The sequence below is a fragment of the Myotis yumanensis genome, unplaced genomic scaffold, assembly GCF_028538775.1.
Source record: "Myotis yumanensis isolate MYYU_CA2020_CCGP unplaced genomic scaffold, mMyoYum1.0.hap1 SCAF_1, whole genome shotgun sequence".
NCBI classification, from domain to species: Eukaryota; Metazoa; Chordata; class Mammalia; order Chiroptera; family Vespertilionidae; genus Myotis; species Myotis yumanensis.
The window spans coordinates 152,639,811-152,661,416 of NW_027223752.1; the positions used below are offsets into that span (position 1 = coordinate 152,639,811).

The window sequence follows — 21,606 nt, forward strand, 5'->3', positions numbered from 1 at the left end:
TCAGCATGTCTCTATCGAAATAAATGTACATTTCTAATGTACATTTCTATGAAAATTGAAGCTTTTGTGTTTTTGTGGTCCACATAAGCTTAAACCTTGTTTATTTGGCCCAGGTTAGCCTTTGAGTTTGACATGCTTGCCTTAGATCTTTGTCATAGTTTTTGACTTACAAGACTGTCCAGTTTATAATTATCCTTGATATTTCAATGCCTATCTACACTAATAAAAGACAAAGATGCTAATTGACTGTACCTTCGCTATGCCCAAGCCACGCCCACCAGCCAATCAGAGCTACTATATGCCAATTAACCCAACCAAGATGGCAGCTGGCAGCCACGAAGCTGGAGCAAGCAGGAGGCTTGGTTGCCCCGGCGATGGAGGAAGCCAAGCTTCCCGCCTGCCCTGGCCAGCTGTGGCCTCTGCTAAAGGCAACAAAGTTTCAATTATAGAAGCTAAATAAATCCCAGATACCTGCTTCCAGCCAGCCTCCACTGGGAGCTTGGATGGCTGGGGGCTGGGGGCTGTGGCCAGCCTCCAAACAGCCATCAGCCCCTCACCCAGGATGGCCACACCCTCATGGGGTGAGGGTCCCTGCTGGGGGGCTTCTCCAGCCTGCAAACAGCCATCAGCCACTCACCCAGGCTGTCCAGGCACCCCAGCAGGGACCCCTACCCTGAAGGGGCTGTGGCCAGTGTGCTAACAGCAATCAGCCCCTCACCCAGGATGGCCACACCCTCATGGGGTGAGGGTCCCTGCTGGGGGGCTTGGCCAGCCTGCAAACAGCCATCAACCCCTAACCTAGGATGGCCACATTTTCATGGGGTGAGGGTCCCCACTGGGGGCCTTGGCCAGCCTCCAAACAGTCATCAGCCCCTCACCCAGACTGGCCAAGCACCCCAGCAGGACCCCCCACCCTGAAGGGGCTGTGGCCAGCCTGCAAACAGCCATCAGCCACTCACCCAGGCTGGCCAGACACCCCAGTAGGACCCCCCTCCATGAAGGGGGTGTTGCCAGCCTGAAAACGGCCCTCAGCCTCTCACCCAGGCTGGCCAGGCACCCCAGCGGGACCCCCACACTGATCTGGGACACCCTTCAGGGCAAACCAGCCAGCCCCCACCCATGCACCAGGCATCTATCCTATATAATAAAAGGGTAATATGCAAATTGACCCCAACAGCAGAATGCCTGGGAATCACTGGTCACTATGACACACACTGACCACCAGGGGGCAGACGCTCAATGCAGGAGCTGCCCCTGGTGGTCAGTGTGCTCCCACAGGGGGAGCTCTGCTCAGCCACAAGCCAGGCTGACGGCTGCCAGTACAGCGGTGGTGGTGGGAGCCTCTCTCGCCTCCTCAGTAGCACTAAGGATGTCCGACTGCAGCTTAGGCCTTCTCCCCGCTGGCAAGTGGACATCCCCCAAGGGCTCCCGGGCTGCCCGAGGGATGTCTGACTGCCAGCTTGGGCCTGATCCCCCAGGGAGTGGGCCTAAGCCAGCAGGTGGTCATTCCCCGAGGGGTCCCAGACTGCGAGAGGGCACAGGCCGGGCTGAGGGACCCTCCCGAGTGCACAAATTTTTGTGCACTGGGCCTCTAGTATCATATAAATTATTTATCAGTAAAAAATTTTTATTAAAATTGTGCTGCAGAACTGTTAGGGGATAGTATAAAGGTTTATGTTTGGGTTTGTTTTTTTTTTTCCTCAAGGGCAAGCTAAACCATTTCAAATATAATGAATATTATGTTAATAAAGATTGAGATTAAAAACTGTCATTATTATCAATAAATGACAAGTGCTGGCGAGGATGTGGAGTAAAAGGAACCTCATGCACTGCTGGTAGAAATGCAGACTGGTGCAGACACTGTGGAAAACAGTATGAAGTTGCCTCAAAAAGGTAAAAATGGAACTCCCATTTGACCCAGTAATCCCACTTCTAGGAATATATCCCAAGAAACCAGAAACACCAATCAGAAAGGATATATACACCCATATGTTCATAGCAGCACCATTTACCATAGCTAAGATTTAGAAATAGCCTAAGTGCCCATCAGCAGATGAATGGATTAGAAAACTGGTACATCTACACAATGGAATACTATGCTGCTGTAAAAAAGAAGGAATTCTTACCATTTGCAACAGCATGGATACACCTGGAGAGCATTATGCTAAGTGAAATAAGCCAGTCAGAGAAAGATAAATATCACATGATCTCACTCATTTGTGAAATATAATGATCAAAATAAACTGATGAACAAAACATTCAGAGACAAGGTAGCACTGAACAGACCATCCAACCTTATAGAGAAGGCAGGGATGAGGGGGTTAGAGATCAACCAAAGGACTTGTTATGCATGCATATTAGCATAACCAATGGACACAGACACTGGGGCAGTGGGGGCTTGTCCTTGGGGTTGGGAGTTGCCGGGGGGAGGGGGGGAGTCAATCAGGGAAAAATGAGACATATGCAATACTTTAAATAATAAAAAAAAACCTGTCATCGTTTAATGCTTCAATTGCTAAAGAATAAATAAATCTGACCAAATGGATGGATGGATATATTTAAAATTTATTATGGAAGAAAATGAATATGATCTTTTAAGATAAAACTAAAGTCTAAAGATTACAAAAAAAAGACCACAGATCTTTGTCAACATATACATGAGAAAATTATTATAAACATGCACTTAATGTGCTAATTTGAAACAATCCCTTTCAGAGAATAGAAGCAGAAGGAATACTTCCTAACTTATTCTATGAGGTCATTACCCTAATACCAAAACTAGACAAAGACCATATAAGAAAACAGAACTGTAGATTAATATCTCTCATGAACATAGATGTAAAAATCCTCAACAAAATAAGCATGATTTATGTCAGGTATTCAAAGCTGGTTCAACATTCAACATTCAAATTGATTGATCACATTAATAGGCTAAAGAAAACAATCATTATATCAATAGATGCAGAAAAAGCATTTGACAAAATTTAACACTGTGATCAAACTCTCAGCAAAGTAGGAATAGAGGGGAACTTACGCAGCTTGATAAGGAACAGCTATAAAAAAAGCTTGCAGCTGCCATCACACTTAATAAGAAACTCAAAAGTTTTTCCACTAAGATTAGGATCAAGACAAGGCTGTCCCCTCCCACTATTGCTTTTTAGCATATTACTGGAACTCCAAGCTAATGCAATAGAGGAAATAAGAGATTGGGAAGGCAGAAATAAAATTGTCTTTATTCCCAGATGGCATGATCTATGTAGAAAATCTAAAGTAATCAACAAAAATACTCCAGCAACTAATAAGCAGTTATAGCAAGTTGCAGGGTATAAGGTTAATATATAAAAATCAATTACTTTTCTATGTACCAGCAACGAACAAATGGAATTTGAATTTGAAAACACATTACAATTTACATTAGTATCTCCCAAAATGAGATACATAGGCATATATCCAAAAAAAAAAAGGATAAACTCTATATGAGGGAAATGAAAAACTCTAATGAAAGATATCAAAAAAGAACTAAGTAAGTGGAGTGACAGTCCATGTTCATGGATAGGTGGACTTAGTATTGTCTCAAGATGTTAGTTCTTCACAACTTCATTTATAGATCTAACACAATTTCAGTCAAAATCCCAGAAAGTTATTTTGTGAATATCAATAAATGGATTCTGAATTTTAAGTGTAGAAGCAGAAAACACAAATATTCAAATACAATATTGAAAGAGAAGAAGGTGGAGGGCTGGCACAACCTGATTTCAAGTCTTACTATAAAGCAACAACAGTCAATACAGTATGACATTAGTAAAAGGATAGGAAAATCAATGGAACAGAATAGAGAACCCGGAAGCAGACCCACATAATTTGGTTGACTGATCTTTGTTTGACTAAGGCAGACTAGGAACAAAGACAATCATTTCAACAAGTGGTGCTGAAACAATTTGTCATCCACATGCAGTAATATTGAAAATATACAAAGAACTCTTCAAACTCTTAAAACAATAAGATAAATGAATAACCTGATTTTAAACATGAGCAAAAGACTTGAACAGACATCCCACCAAAGGAAATGTACAGATGACAACCAGGCCTATGAAAAGATGCTCAACATCATATGTCATTAGGAAACTGCAAATTAAAACAACAATAAGATTCCACTACACAACGATTAGAATGGTCAAAATCCAAACACTGGGAACACCAAATGCTAGTGAGGATTTGGAGCAACAAACTCTTCATTGCTTTTGGGGATGGAAAAATCATACAGCCTCTTTGGAAGAAAGTTTGGCATTTTCTTACAAAATTAAACTTACTCTAACTATGCAATCCAGCCATTATGCTCCTTGGTAGTTACACAAGGGAACTGAAAAGTGATGTCTAGACAAAAACCTGCACATGGATGTGTATGGCAGCTTTCTTTAAAATTGATAAAACTTGGTAGCAATCAAGATGCCCTTCAGTTGGTGAATGAGTAAATAAACTGGTATTCAGACAATGGAATATTATTCAGCATTAAAACAAAATAAGCTCCCAAGCCATGAAAATACATGGAGGAACCTTACATGCATATTGCTAAGTGAAATGAGCCATTCTTTAAAAGCCACATACAGCTTGATTCCAATTGCATGACATTCTGGAAAAGGTGAAACTACAGAGACGGCAAAAAGGTTAATGGTTTCCAGGAATTTAAGGGTAGGAAGGGGTGAATAGGAGTACAGGATATTTAGGGCAGTGAAACTCTTTGATAATATACATGCCATTTTACATCTGTCAAAACTCATGTATAGCACCTAGAGCGACCCCTAATGTAGACTTTGGGAGATAATGATGTGTCGGGGTAGGTTCATCAGCTGTAACAAATGCACCACTCAGGTGGGGGTTGTTGATAGTGGGGGAGGCTGTGCATGTGTGTGGACAGAAGTATATGACTACTCTCTATACTTTGCTAAATTGTACAGTGAACCTAAATTTGTTCTCAAAAATAAAGTTTATTAATTAAAGAAAAAAAGTAAAACAACCTGAAAAACTTTAAACTTATAAAAAGAAAATAAGGCTGTAAAAGCATGTCTTTTCTTTCTTATGGGTAGCTATAATGTTTCAATTCAAGTTCTCTTTTCACTCTCAGTTTTCCAATCTGAGGTTAAGGAAAATAACCTGATCTCCTTCTTAATTGGTCCATAACTTTATTTGCAATGAACTATCATTCATAGAAAGAGAAGTGGAGGAGGGGATAGGGCATACCCAGAAGGGAGGCAGTGTTAACGGGCACAATTCAGTTGGCTTTATTCAGTGCCCATGGTACCTCAAAGGCTGTAAGCCTTTCATATACCCACAGACACCATGCCTTTTCCCAGAGTGTTGAAGATGAAAGTCTTGTTTGGTTTTATGTGAGGATTTCCCCCTTCATTACTGCTCAAAAAATGAGGACTATATATTCTCTTTATTTAATAAGTGACTGCTTTCAGTAGGAACTTATTTTTAACTAGTCATTGCACTTTGATGATTTACATCACCTCTGATATGCTCTCTGGTAAAGCATGACGTCATTTGTGGCTCAAGATGACCTGGAGACACTGACCTGGCAGGCACTTGGAGGGGAGATTGGCATTGCACTGGAAGGCTGTCTGCAGTGAGGTTCTCTAAAGCAGCTGCATTCCTAGCGGGACCTGATTAAGTTTATCTCACTGTTAGGTTCTTTCATTTACTCATTTTTTTTCTCAAAAGGAAAGAGGTTGTTCTGGCATGCAAAGTACCTGGCTTTTCATGGCTACTGAGCTGAAATAACACCCATCTATTGATGGTTGATCGTTTGTTTCTATTCTCTGCTTTTTCTGGTTCAGTGTTGGAGGTTAGGGCAGGTATTCCTTTCTGGTCAGCTGACAATTTATCCTTCTTAGAAATGACACTTTTACATTCTCAAGTATAAGGAGTTAGATGTTCCAGTTTCATTTAGCTTCTTACCTATTCTGAGTCCATGAAGGGTCAAGATGTTTAACATTGATTTCCGAGGCCTGTGAACCCAAGTGAACCTGGCGTAAAGGGCTGTTGGGGTCCAACCCCAGCAGGTCCAGGGGTTCCCCAAGGTGTGGACGGAGTCGGCAAAGAAGGGACGACACAGAGACAGCGTTCAGTTGATCAGCAGCCTAGCCAGGATCTCTAGCCAGGGACTCCAGCCAAGTTCTGTAGGATCTCCAGCCAAGTTCTGGTGTTTATTGTCTTGTTACATCTGTATTTATACCAGTTGATTTTAATCCTGTCAATTTCTATTGCAAAGGTTAAGGCGTTTCTTATCTCCATTCCAGGGAGTAAAGATATTATGTAGCTTAAGCATGATTGTTTGTAGTTAAAGTGATTAACTACCTGCCTGGCACTTAGTTAAGGGGTTTTATCCCCTCCCTAACTTCAGGGAAAAATCCCTACCTGGGGAAACAACCTTTCTGGGAGAGGTGACCTTGGTTAAAACACATAGCACTAAGGGGAGCAAACATATTAAGAACAGTATGCTATATATGCCAGGTCCCTTGAAACATATGCTGTGCAGATGTTTCTTTCCTGCAGCGACTGTGTCAAGCAGCAAGGATGGACCGGCTTCCGGCAAAGGGCTTTTCCTAGACATCGTTTTCTAAAGGCAGAGCCAGTGACTCCTTTATTCCCAAACTCCACATTGCTCATTGATGACTTTAAAATTGTGATTTTATTATTTCACTATCTTAAAGACACTGCCCACATTCCAAAACCCCAGTCATTAGTACATAGAGGAAAATACCAATTCTCACATGCCTGCTCTTTTCTGCTGTCATAATTGCATACGTATAAGATGTATGCACACATGTTCCATAATGATTGAGCTTTTTTGTATTAAAATATATTGTGTTTTACTAGGGAGGAAAGTTATCGTTATCTCAGAGCTTATTTTTTGCACTCTGAAATATGACACAAAGGAAATTTTCTGAAATATAAATATTCCTTATTATGTACCATTATCAGAAACTGTATTTCGCATTCTGATTGGTGTTGTCCTGTTATAATTCTTTATAACTCAAATTTTTATACCCTTGTTTGCCTCGATAAAAGTAAGCTTAAAAATAAAGTCACTGGTTCTATAAATTACTACTACTATTATTATTATTATTATTATTATAATGCTCTTTTATATTTTTGTATAGAATATTTTGAAGACCTTTAAAATGCTTCTATTATCAACCCTCCTCTATATATTCTTTGGTCAAGTCTTTTGTTATTTTCTTTTTTGGAGTGTGTATGTTTCTGTCTGAGTGATTTGTAAACTCTCAATGTGGTTACAATTAATATGCTTATAGAGGCTTTCTTTTTCCTGGGAATTTCTTGATGATTTTTACTTTGTCATGAAAAAATGTGTGTCAAAACACCATTGCAATAACTGTTTTTTCTACTTGCTTGTACACTTTTATATTAGAGGAACTGGTGGTAGACAACCAACTCTTATTTTGGTTTCTACAACACAGAGGTTGCTAGGTAACTTTAATTCCTTTCAACAAGAGGACAACAACAACAAATTCCTGTCCCCTTTAGATTTGTATATTTCACCTAGAAGATCTAGTAAATAAAAAATGATTCAACACATTTTTCAAAAATGTGCAGTTCTATATAGACAACTTCTAATGTGGCATCAAACATTTTTTAATTATGCTGCCATTTCTTCATCCTTATGATATACTTGTTCATAAGAAATCATTTTTAAGTAGCAATAGTTATAAGCACCTCCAGGAAGTTTAATATATGAAAATCCAGTTTAAATGAAAATGATAATTTTATGAAAAATATGCCAGCATTTTGCTATTATAATATTTACATGGATTTCTCATTTATAAGTGTGATTGAATTTACAATTTTTCATACTAAATGTCTTCTTTATTTAGGGAAAAATATATTTCAGTTCTGCCATCCTGGTCATCACTTAAAGGTCTAATCTCATATTTGTATTTTTAAATAGTTTTAAAATTGCCATAAAATATTTTATATAATTTCACAGTTAATTGTGAAAAATTTTAAAAAAAACTTTCATTTTTAATTTTTCATTCCTTCCATCAAATTTCCCTACGATGTTACTTTCTAGCTATTGCCAACGTTAATAGTTACATTTTCTCCAATAACAAGTGGTAGATTTGCAAAGACTTTTAACATTTGCTTAATGCCTTTTTCTATCCCTTATGAGAATCATATAAACAGCCAGCACTGCAATGCAGCAGGTGTACATGAATGTGGCTGTGCTGAGGGTTACTGACACATTGCCAAGGTAGCCGGAGAATTTTGCTGTCTAAGCCACTGTGGCTGTCTCCTCATGACTCCCTGAACCTCCCCGCAACTATAATAATCTCGGCTTGGAGGTGGTCTCGAGGACCCTCCTGCAGCACTGTCACCCATGTTTTTGACATGCCAGCTGTTAGTATTTTGATTGTCATTCATGTGTATGGAAAGAGAATCATCATTTGTCTTAACTTGATGTTTAATAAACTTTTTTTTTTTAAATCCTCACTTGAGGATTTGGCTTCATTGATTTTTAGAGAAAGAGGAAGGGGAGAAAGAGGGAGAAAGAGAAAGGGGAGCAGAGAGGCAGAACATCAATGTGGTGGAGAAACATCAATCAATTGCCTCCCATACATGCCCTGACTGGGGATCGAACCCGTAACCTTTTGGTGTAAGGAATGACACGCCAACCAACTGAGCCACCCAGCCAGGGATAAACTGTTTTTAAGAATATCTTACGATACAAGTATTTTGGAATTTTAATTTCTCGATTTTGCCAATTGCATAATTTATTTTATCAATCCAGATAATCAACACTGGAGTTTCTTTATGTGTTCTGAAATCTTTTGAATATAATACTCCATTTTAAAGAGCAAGATAAAATTAGAATCTTTGGGGAAATTTGTGGAGTTTTCCTCTCTCCTTTGCCTTTTTATTGGAAATAAGATTTGATGAATTTTCCTTCTTTAAATTTTTAGAGTACAAAATGTTTAGAGTACAGTATTATAACTGAAGTAATGTTGCTTTTTTAAAATAAATATTTTTATTGATTTTAGAGAGGGGGGAAGAGGGAGAGAGAGATAGAAACATCAATGATGAGAGAGAATCATTGATCAGCTGCCTCCTGCACGTCCCACACTGGGGATCAAGCCCACAACCTGGGCATGTGTCTTGACCGGGAATTGAACCATGACCTCCTGGTTCATAGGTTGACACTCAATTACTGAGCCACACCAGTTGGGCAGTAATTTTACTTTTTAAAAATCATCATAAATCAAATGCTGGAAGTTTTATATATAGTCTAAAATGTTCTGTTCTATAATGTTTGCCATCTCATCAAGCTTTAGGATTTTTCTCATTGATCCTTTGATGTTTGTATTGATGTTATTAATGTAATGGCTTTATACCTTCACCTTCACTCATATAGCTAATGTGACTTTACAGCATCTTTGCATAAAGATAGTCTCTGGGCTAGTGAATAATTTAAAACTGTATCCTTTAATTCCCATCTCTCTTAAAGAAATGGGAAGGTGGGATTCAAGAGTAGGGAAAATGAACTAATTTTTAAATATCTCAGTTAATGTTATAGGTTTGAAGCGTTGTTTTTTTTTTTAAAGCAGTTACAGTCTGCCAGGTTATCGATCCCTCAATCTATTACTGTTATAAATGGATGCAATAAGCAATTCAATCTAAATGAACCATGGTAGTGACCTCATTACTCTGAAAAATCCCATTACATCACTTATAAAATCACTGTATCTAAAGGAGTAGAATATACATTATAAAAATTCTTTAGAATAAATAATGGGCATTGTGACTATCGTTGCAGTTCCATACTACAATTTAAGGATTATTCATTATAAAGTTTTAATATTATTTAAGTGTATTTAAATAGGTGTAATTCTACCAATATAATTTTGCTCATGTTTCTATATCTTATTCATTTGTGCAATACCTCCTTTTTTACATATGTATTTTTTTCATTTGCATTTAATGAGCTATCTAAGTCATAGAATGATAAAGCCCTAAATCTGGTTTGGAACAGAGATACTATAATTCAACTCTTTATAGGCATCTTTGGTCTTTAGTTTCCTTAAGTGATTGGCTCAGGTCATGAAGTTATGGAGTATCAGTGTCAGAATTAGAACCTGAGATGGGCTTACACTTTTCCTCTTTTGCCTGTCTTCTTCCTTAGTTTGCTTATGAAAGTTATGGGAGAAGTTTCTTCTGAGATTCAGCTAAAAACTTAGCTCACAGTAGAATGAGTGTCTTGCAGTCAGCCATATAAATACAATCACCAATATCTAATACTCCTTGTATGGAGAAATAGGAAATGACAGATGAACCATTAAAATGAATACACACTTTCCCTTATCCCTTTCTTCTCCTTTATCCCTTTCTTCCTTCATTACATCTAGTTTCTAGAGGAGATCCCCAAAATACTTGGGTGTTGGGAATGGCAATTCTGTTTTAGAGAATTGTTTCCTGTTTTAGTTAATGAAAATTAAACCATACCCTGTATTGGCTTTTCAGATTTAAGGTACTGGGCACATCTCCATCTATACTAATAATATGCTAATTAAACCAGACATCCTTCCGGACGACCTTCCTGATGAAGCCAGGACTGCAAGGAAAGCCCAGGTTCCAGGTGCCAGAGGGAAGCCAGTGCCGGCAGCTGGGGAAAGGAAGGCCTACTCTTGCACGAATTTTGTGTAGTGGGCCTCTAGTTGGTTTATAATAGCCAGGTCTCTGACCAAAGAGGTCAAGTATTAGCAAGTGTAAGAGTGTCATAGAACTTTGTGTTCCAGATGCAAGAATTTATATATGCTTTTTCTGCTTGTTTTTTACTCCATGTTTTTGTCTAATGTGGGTTTTCCATCTTGGTTTTTAAAAAAGTATATGTTTTCTTGTCCCCTCTCCCCCTTTTTTTTTATTTGTTTCTGGAAGATATAGAAGTTGATCTGATCATCTATAAACAATGCCAAGTGAATTCATACCTGTACCTCTCCATTTCTGTGTTTGGCTCTTAAATAATTTCTTTGTGCAATGGAAATACTATATTAAACAGTTTATAACTGCTGCCTAATATTTCAGCTTTGATTGACAATTTTAATTCTGTAAAGGCTGTTGTTTAGCAACAATCTTGTTTGGTGTATATTTGTTTTTGTCTTAGTGGAACTTGTTCTGTAAATGCTTACTGGTGACTCCAAGGAAAAATGTGTTAGAAAGTGCAGGGAGTAAATATCCAGGAGGAATGCCTTTAGTTTTCTTAGAGCTTTGACTACCGGAGGGATTTTTTTCAAAAAGCATTAATAGAACAGCCATTGCTGCCAAGTAACTGACATTCTTGAAATAGCACTTCCTATTGGGCACCATACAGGTGGGACCATTTATTTACAGAAAGAGAGTGTGGGTCTGTATGTGTGTGGGTGTGTATAAGAGAGAGTGAGGAGAGAGGGAGAAAGGGGAAGAAAACCATTTTGTGGGCATATTCTGTTGAGGTCAGTAACCTGCTATTCAGTGAACTCGAGTCTGACCCCACTTGGACCTGGAGGAGGGTCACATTGAACGGGGAAGCAGCCAAGGCAGCATTACAACAGAAAGAAACATCTATTACTTAGAAGTTCTGAAGAGACTGGGGAGCCCTGGCTGGTGCTGCTCCGTGGTTAGAGCATCAGCCCGTGCACCAAAGGGTCTTGGGTTCGATTCCCAGTCGAGGACATGTACCTGGATTGTGTGCGGGAGGAAACCAATCTACCTCTCTCCCTCACATCGATGTTTCTCTCTCTCCCTCCCTCCCTGCCTCCCACTCTCCGTTCCTTCCACTTTCTCTAAAAATCAATGGAAAAAATATCCTCGGGTGAGGACTAACAACAGCAAGACAGGAAAGGAAGGACTAGATCCCACAGGGTAACAGTCCCCTGTTTGTCACGGAAGTACTTAATGACTTCTGATCATGGGTGGATCCAGCTGTTGAAAGGACAATGTATTGAAAGCCCAAAGAAAGATTTCTACACGTGGTGCATAGCTCACATTGATACACACATGCTCCAGGTGGAGCGGCTGGTTTGTAGAGAAAAGTTGTGTTTGCGTTTTGAGAGAAAGTATCTGTCCAGGGTTTGAAATGTAGGATAACTACCTTTAGCCAAAATGAGATGTTTTCTTCATTGACTCTCAGCGGGTGGCGGCTGTGAGGCATGGCGTGGAGCACAGGCACCAGGGCCTGCCACCTGCAGAGTGTGTGCTGAGGGCCATGACTGATAGAAATTTTGAGGATTAAGTGACTAAGACATTCAATAAATCTTAGCTGTTTTTGTTATTGTTCACCTACATTCTGAAAAATATTGTAGAAAGTACCTATTACCCTTTTAAAACACAGTGAACAGTCGATGAAGATAAAATATATACCAGAATAGTTTTCAATTTAGGGGAAACAAAGAAAAATCGGTCTTGGAACCACATGCCCTTAGTAAGATTGCAACTTTAACAATGAGGTTTATTTTGTTTAATTAAAAATGCAGACGTGTGTGTGGGAGTAAGAACATTTAAATGAACTCATAGGCTTCCATTCTTAGATGTCTCTCAACCTCTCTCTCGTTCTCTCTCCGGCTCTTGTCTGAACCTGTCTTAGCAACAGTTACCCTCATGTTTCTTCTGCTTTGCATTCTCAGTGTGTTTGTTTGTTTTTCCTATAATCTCAGTATATTGGGTCGGAGGGAAACCTCAGTGTGTAAGCCGACTGCCAGTATTTTGCATCTTTTTTGAGATTATTGACCATAGCCTCCTAAATAGTATCACTAAACTTCTCTTTCAAAACAGGTGCCCAAACACACAAGTCATCACTGTATTAATTTCTGAATGTTATCGTATTGGAGCCATTCCACACTTGAACAAAGCCAGATTGTTGACCACTGAGGAACTGTGTTCTCACAAGAGGCCTGTGATCCCTTACAGGTGTACATTCTATTTGTTGAGATGGCCTCTGATTATAAGGGGGGTTGTTGGAGGCATAGAACACTGGAACGTCCCTCCTTGAGAGTTTGCCAGTTTGGTTCCCAGCCAACCCGATAACTGCTTGTAGTGACACTCATCCCTCTAGTACTTCCGATCCGATGCCAGCCCTCAGAGGACGGTGCCACTCAGCTTACTCACACTGTCCTGACCCAAGGGCACCCCTGTCCTGAATGCCCCAAAGTATCGGTAAAAATCGGATACCAATTCAAGGGACTTATAGTTGAAGTTCCAATAAAACTCTGAGCGTAAAGCATGCTATTGTTACTATTTAAATTTTGCTTTACCATTTTAAACAAAAAAACAGGAAGGCAAATGTGTAGTTTTGTTACTCTGCCTTCCTCAATGTTTGGTCCATAAGTTACTAAACCCAGCCTTAGGAATCTCAGCATATACAAGGACCCTTTTCTAGCGTTACCAAGGCTTCTTTGATCCTTCCAAAAAGCAAGGTATATTTCCTTGTCTCCAACCCTGACCTTCAGAGCTTCACCTGCCTGATAACTACTTATTTGGATTATATAGCTTCCTCAAATATAGCATGTCAACATGTATTTTGTCATTTCAGATTCCTTTCTAGAACTATCTGTTTCTCTGATTAATACCACCATTCTTTCAAGCTACCAAACTCAAAGCTTTATTACTATAATTGAGTCTATTTTTTCTTCCTACATCTAGAATGTCACTAAAATCCACTTCTCAATCAGTAGTATTTTCCTGCTTGATCATTTTGTTTCATTTCCTCTGGAACCCCCTTGTTCTCTTGCCATTTTACATTTGAACTACTGCAATATGCCAGTATCATGCTTATAGTAACTTATAACACCATAATCTTCTGTTACTTCGCTCCCACTATAATAAAGACAATAACAAGTGTTGGTGAGGATGTGGGAAAATTGGAACATTCATACGTGGCTGATGGAAATGTAAAATAATACAGCCACTTTTCAAAAACAGTTTGACAGTTCCTCAAAAGGTTAAACATGGAGTTACCATATGACCCAGCAATTCCACTCCTCGAAATTCCACTCCCAAGAGAATTGAAAACATATGTTCACACAAAAACTTATAATAAATAATGAATTCTCATGTTCAAAACAGCATTATTCACAATAACTTAAAGGTGGAAGTAACCTAAGTGTCTATCGACAAATGAGTGTTTTAAAAAAAATGTAATATATACCTATAATGGAATACTATTCAGCCTTTAAAAAGGAAGGAGCTGCCCAGACAGTGTAGCTCAGTGGTTGAGCAGTGACCTATGAACCAAGAGGTCACGGTTCTATTCCTGGCCATTGCACATGCAGGAGGAGGCCCATCAGTGATTCTCTCATCATCATTGATGTTTCTATTTCTCTCTCCCTGTCCCCCCCTCTCTGAAATCAATAAAAATATATGTTTTTTTAAAAAGGAAGGAGCTCTTTTCATAAGCAGCCAGAGGTAACTTCTGAAAATGGTTTGCTATTTACTTGACCCAGAAAATCCCACAGAGTCATACAAGTCAAAAGGTTAAAATCTTCGTGAACGCTTGTGAAACAGCCCAGGCCATCAAGGGTATGCATATCCGAACAGCCACCGAGTTTCCGAAGGATGTCAGTGTACAGAAGTAAGGTACGCCATCCCTTTGACCAAACAGTGGGGTGGACATTTTGGGCACACAGTCGGTGGCCCAAAAAGTGCTCAATTTTTGCTGCACATGCTTAAAAATGTAGAGCGTCATGCTGAACTTAAGGGTTTAGGTGTAGACTTTCTGGCCATTGAGCACATCCATGTGAACAAAACTCCTAAGATGTAGCTCCGAGTTTACAGAGCTCACAGGTGGGTTAACCCACACATGAGCTCTCCCTGCCACACGGAGGCTCCTTCCTGAAAAAGAGCAGATTGTCCCTAAGCCAGAATAGAAGATTACACAGACGAAAACAATATCCTAGAAGAAACTGAAGAAACAAAAATGTATGGCCCAGGAGTAATTCAGCATAAAATAAATGCTAAGAAGAAGAAAAAAGGAAGGAAATTATGACACCTGCTACAACATGAATAGTGAAGACATTATGCTAAATAAAATAACCCGTCACATAAAGGACAAATATTGTAAGATTCTGCTTATATGATGTGTACATAGTAGAATCATGTTTGTCAGGGGCTTGGGAAAGGGGAAAATGGAAAGTTAGTGTTCAATAGGTACAGAGTTTCAGTTTGAGAAGATGAAAAAGTTCTAGAGATGGATGGTGAATATACTTAATACCATATAACTGTACACTTAAAATGTGGTTAAGATGGTAAATTTTATATTACATACATTTTACCACAATAAAAAAATACTTGTAAATGTTCAAAGCAGCATTATTTATAATAGCCAAAAAGTGGAAATAAACATTCATCATGAATAAAGTGTGATATATCTCTACAGTGAAATGTTACCCATAAAAAGAAGTGCAGTAGTAATACACACTAAAATGTAGATGAACCTTGCAAACATTATGCTAAGTACAAGAAACCAGACACAAAGAGCTAACTTTCACATGATTGCATTTATTAGAAATATCCAAAATAGGCAAAGCCATAGAGACCGAAATTCAATTAGCTGGAGGAGGAATGAATGGTTCCTAATGGGTACTGATTTATTTGGGGAATGATGGAATTGTTTTGGAATTAGACAGTGGCAGTAATGGCACAACTCTTTGAATATACTAAAAATACTGCATTGTATATTCTAAAAGGATGCATTTATGGCATGTGAACTAGATCTCAATTTTTAAAAACCTACATGATGCCATATTTGTTAGGAAACAGCATGCCCCAGTCTCTGCGCACCGTTCCCAGCTCCATGTCAGAAAATCAAGCGACCTCTCTTCTTACGCTGTAGTACAGAGTAAGGGCAGTAACTGCTTCACCGGCTGTTTGCGTCAAGTGAGGTAACATATGTAATGCATCCAGCACTGTCTGGCACGTACTAAGAACCCAGTAAATTTATTAAGACCTGTTGGGACATCAGTCTTCAACAGCTTCTAATACTGTTCCAGATAGTATTTTCAGATATTTGGGAAAATGGCCCAACTCCTTTAGCCATTTTAACAATACTCTTCATGTTCTGGCTCAAATCTACCTCTTTGAATTCTTAGGATGTTCCTTTAAAGAATGGGCTTTTTATTCTCTTTCATTTTGCTGTGCAGATTCTTACAGCTCTGAATGCCTGAAAGGTGTTTTCTTCCTATTCCTCTTTGTCCTTCTATGAATCCCACCTGCACTCAGAACTCAAGAAGACTTTCTGAAACCATGCATTCCACTTTCTCCTTTATTTCATGGATGGTATTCTCCGCTTTTTGTAGCACCCAGGATTTTCACTGTATCTTTGGCCAGGGCACTTTTGGTTGTATTTTTAAAGAATGTATTTTATTGGGTTATATTTTTAAGGTATGTGTGCTGTTATGTTTTACCTGCTCCGTAGCACTTAGCACAATGCTTCGATATAGTGTTCTGAATAAGCATCGGCTACTTATGGGTTAAATTAGTGCTACCTCTCAACAAGTACAAGGGCTTAAACGAATGAGTCTCAATCCTGGCTGTACCTTAAGATCCCCGGGGGCATAAGGCTTCATTTTAGCCCAACAAATCAGAATCTCTGAGCAGAGGCCTGTGCTTCACACACAGGTGATACTGTTACAACCCAGGCTGAGAGCTATTGGATTAAACAGATGAAGGACTAAGAAGCCAGTGGGCCCCAAGCCTAATTGATTTTCACAATCAAGATGTGAGGAGCACTGAAGCAGGTAGAGATGCTCTGGGCATTGCAAAGTGCACGACAAATATTAGACAATGTTATTATGGTGCATTTAGGAGCGTCACTGCTTCGAGAAATATCCCCCAACCTTAATTTCCTTTTTTTTTAACAGCCAATGGTGTAGTGGAAATATCCAATTATGGGCATCTTAAACCATTTAAACTCTGCGTAATAGCTTTCATACCAGATGTGCATGCCTTGTTCCTTTTTGCTAACTTAAAAATACTCGCTCTGTGTCTTTCCCAGGCTGGCCCACATTCAGCAGCAGACCCTCTCAAGATTGTTTACTTGCCCTTGTTCCTGTTGAGTTACCGCACTTGGAAGCAGGAGATGGGCTCAACAGCAGCCAACAGGCCATGATCCAGGAGGAGCCGTGAGGGACAGAGCTGCTGGTAAGACAGTGGGGACCGTTGGTGCTTGGTTTGCCAGAAGCTTATTTCCAATGTAATGGTCAATGTCTCTTCCAACCTCAACCCTCAGTTACTCTGTACTCTCTCAACTACCTTTATTATCTGTGCTTTGGACACATAGCTTAGATTTTTAAGATCTATGAATTCCCTCAAATTATGTGCTGAGTTTTGTGTAGATACATTTTTGGGGTTTGTTTCTAGAGGAAAGATTTTTCATCAGATTCTTAATATCTGTGAATTTAAAAATAGAGGTAAGAACATTCAAATGCCACGATAAGCATGGAGAAATGTCACACCAAGAACCACTTGTCACAGCATCTCTCCTGTCCATTTTTACCTCACTGTGGCCACTTGGTTCCAGTCTTGTTCAGGACCAAAATAATTCTATCAGTTGTTATTTGCTGGGCTGAAAAGTGAGCACCTACTGAGGCTAGGCAGCTGGGTTTCATGACAATTTGGCTCCACAGAACTAGTGGAGAACTAAAGTATAGAATGATAGAACTCGGGAAAACCTATGTGATATTTCACATGATTTTTATTTTCCACATGATTTTTCTAAAAAACACAAATAGAGGTACTGACAGAGAGGAAAACACCAAACACTTTTTATATCATGCTCTTATAGTTGGTCCTAATGAAGTTCAATTTGTTCTGAATGCCACTGACTCGCTAATGGATGTCCTGGCCTAAGGGTTATTTATCAAATCATTATCACTTATATGGATGAACAGAAATAGGGAATTGGTGTATCCCCCCCCCCCCCCAAAAAAAAATATTTAAGGTGAAGACTACCATGAATTCTACCATATATAATTTTGTCTTTACTATAAGCCAGTTAAAATCATAGGGGCCTTGAAGGAAAGAACATAGAAGTTAGAGAAAAGGAAGATTGAAGCTTTTCTTTTTCCTTCTGCAACTCCTTTAGGGGTTAGTTCAGCGTGGGTGTCCCTGAGTTTTGTTTATGCATTCACATAACACATTTTCTAAAAAGCCCGTGTGGCTGTAATCTCTGCTCTCACTCCAGACGCGAAGTATGCGCTCTGCCACTTGATCCTGCTGAGAGACTGACCTGGTGCTGAGAAATCCTTTCCAGGGTGTCCTCAGTTGAACTCCCATGATTCCTGGATGTTGCCATTTTCGAGACATGGGGCAAGTGCCTCTGCCTAGATTACCTCTCTGCCCTGGGAATTCAAGTCACTCTGCAAAGGAAAGAGAACTCAGCACCGTAGTAACTCTCAGAATGAAAATTTCCCCCTTGCATGTTAATGTTTTTAGAGTCATCATTGTCGCTGAAAATAGACTTCCTCTTTCCCCTCTCATGCTGGAAAATCTTAGGCAATTATGAATACAGTGTTCTGAGCGTTTCCCCTCCTCCCCTACTGGGTGCTTTGCCTCTCTCACTGTGAGGACTGTGACTTCTCACTCTGTACTTGACCTTACATGAGAACTGAAAGAGTTTTTTAAAATGGAATTTCTATCCCTTTAGTGAAGTCATAAGATTGTCACTTCTTGGAGGTGAAGGGTGGGTAAGAAAGTGCAGAAGCTTTGGAAAAAAGTGTAAGACAAACTGCTAACAAGATATGAGGTCAGGAAATTAACGTATTGGATGTGTGTAAAAAACATAAAAAGGTTTTATAAGTAAACTCTGAGAGGAGTTCTTCCCTTGTGTCCAAAAAACATCTTATTTTGCCTTTATGCTCTTATAGTTGAATAAGCTCAGTCTAGGACTTATTTTCAGTGACAAATAAGCCTAGGGCTTATCTTTTAGTAACATTAATTAGCAGTATGTCCTTGGAAAATTATTTAACCTCTTTAGATCTTGTTTTGCTGGAAAAATGTGTCATAGTTAATACTAATGGCATCATATAATATTATATGGACAATATGTGGATGGCCTGGCACATAATGAGTTCTTAATTTTATATTATTAATTACTACTATTAATGCTGCGTTCAGTTCTTTAATAGGGAATTTATTTAAAAAGAATTTTTTGAGTATCTATCAAATACCAGGCACTCTTTAGGAACTAAAATGTATTAATAAGCCAAACAGATCAAAGTTTTTCTCCTCGTTTAGCTTAGAATCTAGAGTGGGACTCAGACATAAACAAGATAAATAAATAAAAGTATACAGTATGTTAAACATCAAGAAGTGCTAAGCATAAAAATTTATAGTGGAAAAAGAAAATTGGGAGCTTGTTGAGGTAGTAGTTGAAGGTGGAGTCAACAAGAAAGACTGCACGAGAAGACTATTTTTTTAGTGAAAGTGTGTATAAGGAATACAAACGCAACCATGAAGTTACACAGGAAAAGCACATTGAAGGTAGAAGAGCAAAGCCACCCTGGAGCAGTGAGAGATTTTCCAGAGGGAGTCAAAGAGAGTCGGGGCAGCTTATGCCACATAATCGTATCCCACCAATAAAGAGTCACCCACGTGGTACAGATAAGAACTTTGGAAGTTTAAGGAATGGTACGACAGTTTGTCTAGACCAGTGGTCGGCAAACTGCGGCTCGCAAGCTCTTTGGCCCCTTGAGTGTGGCTCTTCCACAAAATACCGACTTCTGTGCATGGGCCACGAAGTTTCAATCCCACTGTATGTGCGCGCCCGCACGTGGTATTTTGTGGAAGAGCCACACTCAAGGGGCCAAAGAGCCGCATATGGCTCACGAGCCACGGTCTGCCAACCACAGGTCTAAACTAAAACAGAGGAGACTTCACACACATAACGTGGCAGGTCATGGCCTTGATCTTGGACAGAAAGAATGTGGATACTTGGCAAAAGGATAGAAACTTTTAGTTATAAGATGAATAAAGTCTGAGGAGTTAATATATAACCTGGTGACTATAATAACAGTGTCATATAATTGAAATTTGCTAAGAGAGTAGAACTTAAATGTTCTCACCCCAAATAAGAAAAGTTTAAACGTGGGAGGTGATGAATATTTTTCTTAATAACTTCATGGAGGGATTCTTTCACAATGTACATGTATATCAAATTATTATATTGTACATTATTGTACATTATGTATATGTATCTTACAGCTCTGTCATTTTTACCTCAGTAATGCTGAAAAAAGAAACTGCCAAGGAAAAAGTTCTAATTAAAGTTACTTTTTGTAGACATCACAGTCGCATAGCTCTCACACTCTCTGCCATGAAACAACCAACACACACACACACACACACACAGATGATATGCCAGTAGAGACAGGTGGAGGAGAAACTACATGAGGTGAAGTGAAATTGGGATGTTGGCTTTGAGGGCAGGGGTCTACTAAGCATAGAGAAAGGGGAAGGGCAGAGGCAGGCAATCTTGTGTAGAGCTGGCAAGTAGTGAGAGAAAAGATGGAAGAGCAGGTAAGGCCAAGTTTTTTTAAAACCCCAAGGCCAGGCTTAAGATTATTACATACTATGCTACAAATATTGAGGAACAATTGAAGCAGTAAGTAACAAGGTGGTCCAGGTCTTTAACAATATTATTTTGACAAGTGTGGAAGAGCAGGGGGATGGAGGAAGTGGCTAGAGTGATTTAGGGGATTGAGAACATGGATTATGATAATAATACTGAAAAAGGAAGATGGTTTTGATGTCCTTTAAGGAAAAATCATGAGGATTTAATCACTGAATGTACATGGGAGATATAGGAGAAGAGTCAGAGTTTCTCTTCAAGTATTAAAATGACCAATTAAGTGTCGGTGCTAAAAGAAATAGGGAAGTTAGTGTACCCAGAGATGAAACATGACTCCCCTAAGATCATGCCGTTAGCTGTTGGCAACACCTGGACTGGCCTCGGGTCTCCATGTTGCGAGCTCCTCTCCCACCACTCTCCATGCTGACTGTAAAAAGGGTTAGTGATTTTTTAAAAAATACATTTTTATTGATTTCAGAGAGAAAGAGAGAGAGATGAGAGAGAGAGAAACATCAATGATAGGAGAGAATCATTGATCGGCTGCCTCCTGCACCTCCCCCACTGGGGATCGAGCCCATAACCCGGGCATGTGCCCTGATCGGGAATCGAACCGTGACTTCCTGGTTCATAGGTTGACACTCAACCACTGGGCCACCCCTGCAGGGCAAAAGGGTTAGTGATTTGTATTTCACCAACTTGCTTATGGAGAATAGAACTGGGAGGTTTGGATGTGCCCATTAGCACTGTGTTTAGCTGTTCTTCTAAAAATGTGGACATTTTTACCCTCTCTCACAAAACAGATCTAACTTGTTTAGAAAGGGTCAAGGAAGTATTGGTAGGACTGGAAGAGGGTCATTACCTGCATACACTTAGATTCTCCTTCCTAGTCATTGTTGATGTTTCCTGATTCAAAATGTCATCTTTCTATCTCTCCAATAGTTTGGAGATGGATTAGTATTTCTATTATTGTACTTTTTTCTGTTTATCTTTCAGAA

The 21,606-nt window shown here is 39.4% G+C and overlaps 1 protein-coding gene across 5 annotated transcripts in view; it reads left to right on the top strand.

Moving 5' to 3' along the window:
- The window catches only part of TET2 (tet methylcytosine dioxygenase 2), a 123,567-nt gene that overhangs the window by 22,606 nt on the left and 79,355 nt on the right, over positions 1 to 21,606 (top strand). For all 5 annotated transcript variants that reach the window (XM_070433241.1, XM_070433244.1, XM_070433245.1 and 2 more), the window contains exon 2: positions 17,039 to 17,184. The gene's annotated coding sequence lies outside the window, so the exon portion shown is untranslated. The remainder of the gene's footprint in view (positions 1 to 17,038; positions 17,185 to 21,606) is intronic.